The sequence below is a fragment of the Pan paniscus genome, chromosome 14, assembly GCF_029289425.2.
Source record: "Pan paniscus chromosome 14, NHGRI_mPanPan1-v2.0_pri, whole genome shotgun sequence".
In the NCBI taxonomy this organism is placed as follows: domain Eukaryota; kingdom Metazoa; phylum Chordata; class Mammalia; order Primates; family Hominidae; genus Pan; species Pan paniscus.
Window position 1 is genome coordinate 50,304,724 of NC_073263.2, and position 8,166 is coordinate 50,312,889.

Sequence of the window (8,166 nt, forward strand, 5' to 3'; positions counted from 1 at the left end):
CCTTCTTCACAAGGTGGCAGGAGAGAGAAGTGAGCAAAAGCAGGAAAAACTGCCTTATAAAACATCAGATCTCGTGAAAACTATCACAAGAACAGCATGGGGGAAACTGCCCCCACCTCCCTCCGTTGACACGTGGGGATTACAATCTGAGATGAGATTTGGGTAGGGACACAGAGCCAAACCATATCAGCGGACTCCAAACCGGGTCCATTAAAAAGTCCTTTAATTTAGATCCCTATGGTGCATCAATAAAATACAATGAAAACATCAGAACTTTGATGTTGCATTATCTCAATCCTCTCTAACCTCATCCTGGGTGCCTATTAATTTCTCTTGTTTTATTCTACCACCATTACTTCACACATCTAGATTATTCTTGTTTGTCACCCCTGTATTCAAACAAACTGAAGCATGAAGTTGTCCAGAAGATTTACCTTGTGTCACTTATGTGACAAAGCAAGTCAGACACTGCAGAAACCTGCTAAATATCCAGTAACCTATTGATGAATTCAGAATGGCGTCTAAAAGCCCCTGGAACTTCTTGAATTGACCTTATCCATGGCAGACACAGGCTTACTTCTTTTTGGTTTCCTGCAAATGTTTCCTGTTTATTTTCAAGTTGCGAAAGCCATGCAGACTCGAGTATATGAAAGATGACCACAAAATAATGAAACTAACTGTCATGTGTGGCTCACATGTACTTAGTTCCTATAAAGGTTCATGGCTACACTTATATAAAACTTCAAACAAAATTAATCTGACAAATAGTATTTGAAACATTAGTATATTTATATCTAATCCTGTTCTAGAAAATATTTGTAATATTTGAATATATATTCAAAAACATATATTATTATAAACTATATAAATATATGTGTGTGCGTGTGTGTGTATATATATATGATCGAGGAAGATTGGTACACATGTGGAAGCAATAGGGACCTACACAGTTACTAAAATTTGTTCAGAAATTGGCCCTGAGTCTCCTGGAAACCAAAGCTGAAAGAGAAACATGACCACTTACAAAATTCATGTTTGCCATAAGGAAAGGGCATACCAGATCTTCCAATATCTAATAATTTACATAATTACTCATGTACAGTATGGTAATAAGCCATAATTGGTGAGTAATATACAGAAATTGCTACAAATTATTCATTTTTTCATTCCATAAACATAATGTGTCAGGCTTCAGGGATAGTAAGAAAAAGTCCCTGACCTTGAGGAGTTTTCAGTCTAATGAATGAAGAGAGAGACATTCAAATAAACAGTTAAATCACAATATATTGACTATTAAAGAGTACCATGAATAAGATGTAGTGCCTTCATAAATGTTTCCACATAACCAAGTCAAAGTTTGATTTCTTCCTCCTACTATTTTGTGTATTTTCCAGAATTCAGGATCGATATGCAGCAATGCAGTCCTGACCTTTTCACCATGGAATCAGTAACACCATTGAGACCAGTAAGTGCACTTGTCCGAAGCACAGCCAAACTTCCTGTGTTCCTGCCTATACCCCAAGGCATCCAGCCCTCTTCCTGATCATCTCTTCTTCCATCTTTGCCACCCTTCTTCCCTGTACTTGTCCTTGAGCAGTTATGTAATTGCTCCCTTCCCTTGGTTTAAGTGTTAAAGACCCAAGGCCAAGGAGAATCTGTGATTGGGGTTTGGAATTATTTATTGGGATTCTCAGCAGAATTCTCATGTTGAAGGGGGATAAAGGTACACTCAGGGAGGAAAAAGGACTCAACAATTTTGGCTCTGGATCCTTAGGATATGAAGTCTTGAATCTAAGGGATGGAAGAGGATTCAATGAGACCAGTGCTTCTAATCCAGCCTCACAGCCAGGCATGCCAGTAGTAATTATAATAATACTAACAACAACAACAATAATATCTGTTTGATGCTTCAGAAATGATATGTGTTCAAGAGCAAATCAGGTGTGCCTCAGGTGTAAGATGATTTCAAGGTCAACAAGAAGGCTTTCTGGGCTTTCTGAATAAATCTCCACTGAGCTTCTTGACAGTGCATGCAATTCTTTTAACACAGGGACAAAGATTTTCCCCAACACAATTAGAGATAAAAAGGCTTAAAAATGTAAATGTATAGAAAAGGTGACACACTGGTATTGATTTGCTTCAGTCAATGTGCAAATGATGGTATCAGAAACTTTCTCAACTCCCTCCTCTACTCACACTCTTAAAACAAGAATTTAGTAGTTTTTGCATCTGTCCTTGCTCATGTTCCCTGGATTCCACCCTCCTCTGAACTTTGATCCATCAATGATCCCTCTGCCTTCCAATATTACTAATCTCATTCATTCAGCATCCTCATTGCTAAGCATATCCTAGACACTGGGGATGGACAAAACAGACAAAAATCCTTGCCCTAAGAGAAAAGATAAAGCAGTCAAGAGATAATTAGGGGTCAAGGGGAGAATGCTGAAATTTTAAATAGAGTGGTCAGGGAAATCTTCTATAAGAAGGTGATATTTAAACAAAAACTTGAAGGAGGTGAAGGAGCATGCATTCCAGGCAGGAGACACAAGTGCAATGGCCCTGAGGTCTGATATCCCTGGGACAGAATGTGCATGCAAGAGAGGGTCACCAAGGAAGCCAGTAAAATGAAGTCACTGAGATCTTAAAGGTCATGGCAATTGGCTTTTGCTCGAGTGAGATGGGAAACTACTGGCGTATTTTGAGCAGAGGAGTGATATGATCTGAATTACATTTTAATAGGATCGTTCAGCCGCTGCATTGAGAACAAACTGGAGGGCACAAGGATGGAAGCAGAGAGTCCTTTTAGGAGGCTGATGCAACAAATCCGGGTAAGAAAGAAGAAAGTGGCCTGAACGAGGCCTTAGTCATTAGGGAGTTAGCAGTGGAGGTGGTATGAAGTGATCAGATTCTGAACATATTTTGAAGTTGGGGCCAATAGTATTTGCTAAAAAATCAGATGTAAGGTATGAGAATAAAATAAGAGTGAAGGATAACTCGGAGGCTTTGGGCCTGAGCAACAGGAAAAATGGAACTGCTGTTTCCTGGGATGGGGAAGATTTTGGAAGGATTAGGCACAGGGGTAGAATATCAGGAGCTCAATTTTAAATGCTAACTAGACATCCAAGTGAGATGTTAAAATAGGCAGTGGATATATAGTCTATAGTTTTGGGGAGAGGTTCAGCCTGGTATTTAAAGTCATGACACTAGGGAAAAACCACCATGGGAGGAAATATAGAGTTAAAAAGGCAAGAGGATGAACTGGTCTCTGGCACAGTCCAATTTTTAGAGGTTGTGGACGTGGAGAGGAACCTGCAAAAGAGGAGAAGGAGCAGCCAAAGAAGTAGAAAAACTAGGCAAATGTGATGTCCTAGAGGCGAAGGGAAGAGAATATGTCATGAGAAGGGACTGATGGGTCAAATGCCACAGATGGGTCATGGAAAATGAGGACTTTTCATTGACCATTGAATTTAGCCATCAGAAAGTCTTTGATGACTTTGACAGGGAAGTTACAATAGAATGGTGGGCACATTCCTACACTCCACCACTGCTCATGGAAGTTAATTCAGGAGAAGAAGAAAGATGAAAACTTGGAGACAACTAATAAAGAAACTTCTTTCGAGGTGTTTTGCTGAGAATGGAAGGGGAGAAACAGACAATGGCTTGAGAGTGAAATGGGAGTTCAAGACTTTATGTTTTTAAAATGAAAGAAATCTTAGTGGGTTTGCATGCTGATGCAAAAGGGAAAAAAAACGGTTAAGTCAAGAGAAAAGAGAATTCTGAAGCAGTGGCCTTGAGCAGAAAGAAGTGATGGGATCCAATGAGAGGGAAGAGAAACCCTGTCTTAAAAAAAAAAAAGGTTGGGGAAGGGATTGGTTTTAGTTAGGAATATGGACAATGATCCATCTTTTCCACTCATCCTTCCTCTCAGCCTCTTTTAGCATCTTTTGGCTTCCCTGTTGCAAAACTAAGAGCAATAGGCTGTTTGCATCCCTCAAAATTCATATGTTGAAATCTAATCCTAATTTGATGGTACTTGGAGGTGTGGCTTTAGGGAGGTAATTAGGGTGATGCCTTCATGAATGGAATTAGTGCCCTTACAAAAGAGAGCCCAGAGAGATTCCCTTGCCCCCTCCACCATGTGAGAACACAGCAAAAAGTGGCCATGTATGAACCAGGAAGTGAGCCTTCACCAGACACCAAATCTGAAGCCACCCTAATCTTGGACTTCCTAGCCCGCGGAACTGTGAGAGATAAGCGTCTGTTGTTTTACAAGCCAATGGTATCCTATTAGAGCAGCGTGAACAGACTAGGGCAGTAAGCAATCTTCAGTTGCGTCTAACTATGCTCTATAGCTCTGCTTCCTTCTCTTTATAGTCTGTTGTCTTCAAAACATTGCCCACATTTGCTCTGCTCCTGTGGTTCCCTTTAGTTTGTTGGCTTGAGATAGCCTGGCTTCTGCACACCAGTGGCTCTGGAATTGCCTATTTCCAGGAACTGGTTTTTTTTTGTTTGTTTGTTTGTTTGTTTTACTGAACCCTTTCTCAAGTGTCTGTGCGAAGAGACAACCAAACAGGCTTTGTGTGAGCAACAAGGCTGTTTAGCAAAGGGTGGTGGGATTATCATTAGTTCTCACAGGTTTTGGGATAGGTGGTGGAGTTAGGAGCAATGTTTTGTGGGCAGGGGGTAGATCTCACAAAGTATATTCTCAAGGGTGAGGAGAATTACAAAGAACCTTCTTAAAGGTGGGGGAGATTACAAAGTACATTTATCAGTTAGGGTGGGGCAGAAACAAATCACAATAGTGGAATATCATCAGTTAAGGCTATTTTCACTTCTTTTGTGGATCTTCAGTTGCTTCAGGCCATCTGGATGTACACGTGCAGGTCACAGGGGATATGATGGCTTAGCTTGGGCTCAGAGGCCTGATATTCTTATCTTCTTATATTAATAAGAAAAGCAAAACAAAATAGTGAAGTGTTGGAGCAGCAAAAAATTTTGGGGGTGGTATGGAGAGATAACGGGTGATGTTTCTCAGGGCTGCTTCAAGCGGAATTAGGGGCAGCGTGGGAACCTGCAGTGGGAGAGATTCAACTGAAGAAAGATTTTGGGGTAAGGGGTGATATTGTGGGGTTGTTAGAGAAACATTGGTCTTATAGAATGATTGATGATGGCCTGGATACAGTTTTGTATGAATTGAGAAACTAAATGGAATACACAAGGTCTGAATAAAAGAAGGAGAAAAATGGGTATTAAAGGACTAAGAATTGGGAGGACCTAGGACATCCAAGTAGAGAGTGCCCAAGGGGGTTCCACGTAATTACTTGCTTGGTTGGTGAGTTTTTGAGCTCTATCCTTGACAGAGTCCTCCTTTTTAAGTTGGAGGCTGAGCTTGGTGAGGTTTGTTTTTAAAAAGACCATTAGTCCGTTCTATCTTTCCTGAAGATTGAGGACAGTAAGGGGTATGAAGGTTTCACTGAATACCAAGAGCCTGAGAAACTTCTTGGGTGATTTGACTGGTAAAGGCTGGTCCGTTATCAGACTATATAGAGGTGGGAAGGCCAAACTGAGGAATTAGGTCTGACAGAAGGGAAGAAATGACTGCAGTGGCCTTCTCAGACCCTGTGGGAAAGGCCTTTACCCATCCAGTGAAAGTGTCTACCCAGACCAAGAGATATTTTAGTTTCCTGACTCGAGGCATGTGAGTAAAGTCAATTTGCCAGTCCTGGGCAGGGGCAAATCCCTGAGCTTGATGTGTAGGGAAGGGAGGAGGCCTGAATAATCCCTGAAGAGTGGTAGAATAGCAGATGGAACACTGAGAAGTGATTTCCTTGAGGATAGATTTCCACGATGGAAAGGAAATGAGAGGTTGTAAGAGGTGGGCTAGCGGCTTGTAACCTACATGGAAGAGGTTATGAAATGATGACAGAATAGAATAGGCCTGTAAGACTGGAAGGAGATATTTTCCTTGGTCCAGGAACCATTTGCCTTGTGTGGGAAGAGACCGATATGTGGAAGTTTCAGTTGGGGAGTAGGTGGGAGTGACCAGATGAGAAGGAGAAAAACTGCCATGAGGGATAGAAGTTGGAATGCTAGCTGCTTTTTTAGCTACTTTATCAGCATAAGCATTGCCCTAAGCGATGGGAGCTGATGCCTTTTGATGGCCCTTGTAGTGTATGACTCCAGCTTCCTTTGGAAGTAAAGCAGCCTTGAGAAGAGTTTTTATTAAAGAGGCATTAATGATGGAGGAGGACCCTTGCACAGTGAGGAAACCTCTTTTAGCCCATATAACATCATGGTGGTGCAGGATATGGAAGGCATATTTACAGTCAGCATAAATATTGACATGTAATTCCTTTGCAAGAGTGAGGGCTCGAGTTAAGGCAATGAGTTTGGCTTGCTGAGAGGTAGTAGAGGGGGGACAGAGCAGTAGCCTCAATGATAGATGTGGAAGGTACTATAGCATAGCCTGCCTTTACTGGTGAGTGGCGATTAGGCCTGGTAGAACTGCCTTCAATAATCCAAGTATGATCACGGTGAGGAACAGGAAAGAAGAAAACATGGGGAAATGGAGTGAATGTCAGGTGTATCAGAGAGATACAGTCATGGGGGTCAGGTGTGGTATCAGGAATAATGTGGGAGTACGGATTGAAGTCCAGGGAAGGAACAATGGTAACTGTGGGAGACTCAACAAAGAGTGAGTACAGCTGAAGGAGCCGGGGAGCAGAAATTATATGTGTCAGGTGTGAGTAAGAAAATAGATTTTGGAAGTTATGAGAACTGTAGAGAGTGAGTTGAGCACAGTTTGTGATTTGGGGGGCCTCTAAAACGATTAGGGCAGCAGCAGGTGCTGCACGGAGACACAAGGGCTATGCTAAAACATTAAGGTCAAGTTGTTTGGACAGAAAGGCTACAGGGCGCAGTCCCGGTCTTTGTGTAAGAATTCCGACTGCATAGCCCTGCACTTCAGCTATGCGTAATGAAAATGGTTAGGATGAGTTAGGGAGAACTAGTGTGGGGGCAGCTTCTAGGGCTGTTTTTAAGGAATGGAAAGAGGATCTATGGGGTCAATTAGGTTTGCTTTTGTGAGTTTATACAATGGACTAGTCAGGATGGTAAAACTAGGTATCCAAAGGCAGAAGTACCTAACCATGCTTAGGAAGGAAAGGAGTTGTTGTTTTGTAGAAGAGGTTGGGGTTTGGGAGATTAGCCGGACACGATCAGCGGGGAGAGCATGTGTGTTTTCATGAAGAATTATGCCGAGATAGGTAACAGATGAGGAAGAAATTTGGGCTTGACTGAAGTAATGGGGGCTGTCTGCAAAGTCTTGTGGCAGTACGGCCCAGGTAATTTGCTGAGCTTGATGGGTGTCAGGGCCAGTCCAAGTGAAAGCGAAGAGAGGCTGGGATAAAAGGTGCAAAGGAATAGTAAAGAAAGCATGTTTGAGATCCAGAACAGAATTATGGGTTATGGAGGGTTGTGGAGGGAAGCTATTGAGGATGGAAGAGTATATGGCTTTGGCACCACAGGGTGGATAGGCAAGACAATTTGGTTGATAAAGCACAGATCCTGAACTAGCCTGTAAGACTTGTCCGGTTTTTGGACAGGTAAAATGGGGGAATTGTAAGGAGAGTTTACAGGCTTTAAAAGGCCATGCTGTAACAGGCAAGTGATAACAGGCTTTAATCCTTTTAAAGCATGCTGTGGGATGGGATATTGGCACTGACTGGGGTAAGGGTGATTAGGTTTTAATGGGATGTTAAGGGGTGCATCATCCATCACCAAGGAGGGAGTAGAGGTGTCCTATACTTGTGGATTAAGGTGAGGAGATACAAGGAGAGGATGTGAAGGAGGCTTTGAACTGGGGGAAAAGGCGGCAATGAGGTATGGCTGTAGCCCAGGATAGTCAGGGAAGCAGATAATTTAGTTAAAATGTCTAGACCTTATAAGGGAGATAGGCAGGTGGGGATAACTAAAAAGGAGTGCATAAAAGAATATTGTCCAAGTTGGCATCATTTGGGGAGTTTTAAGGGGTCTGGAAGCCTGGCCATCAGTACCCACAACAGTTATGGAGGCAAGGGAAACAGGTCCTTGAAAAGAAGGTAATGTGGAGTAGCCTCCATATTGATTAAGAAGGGGATGGACTTACCCTCCCCTGTGAGAGTTACC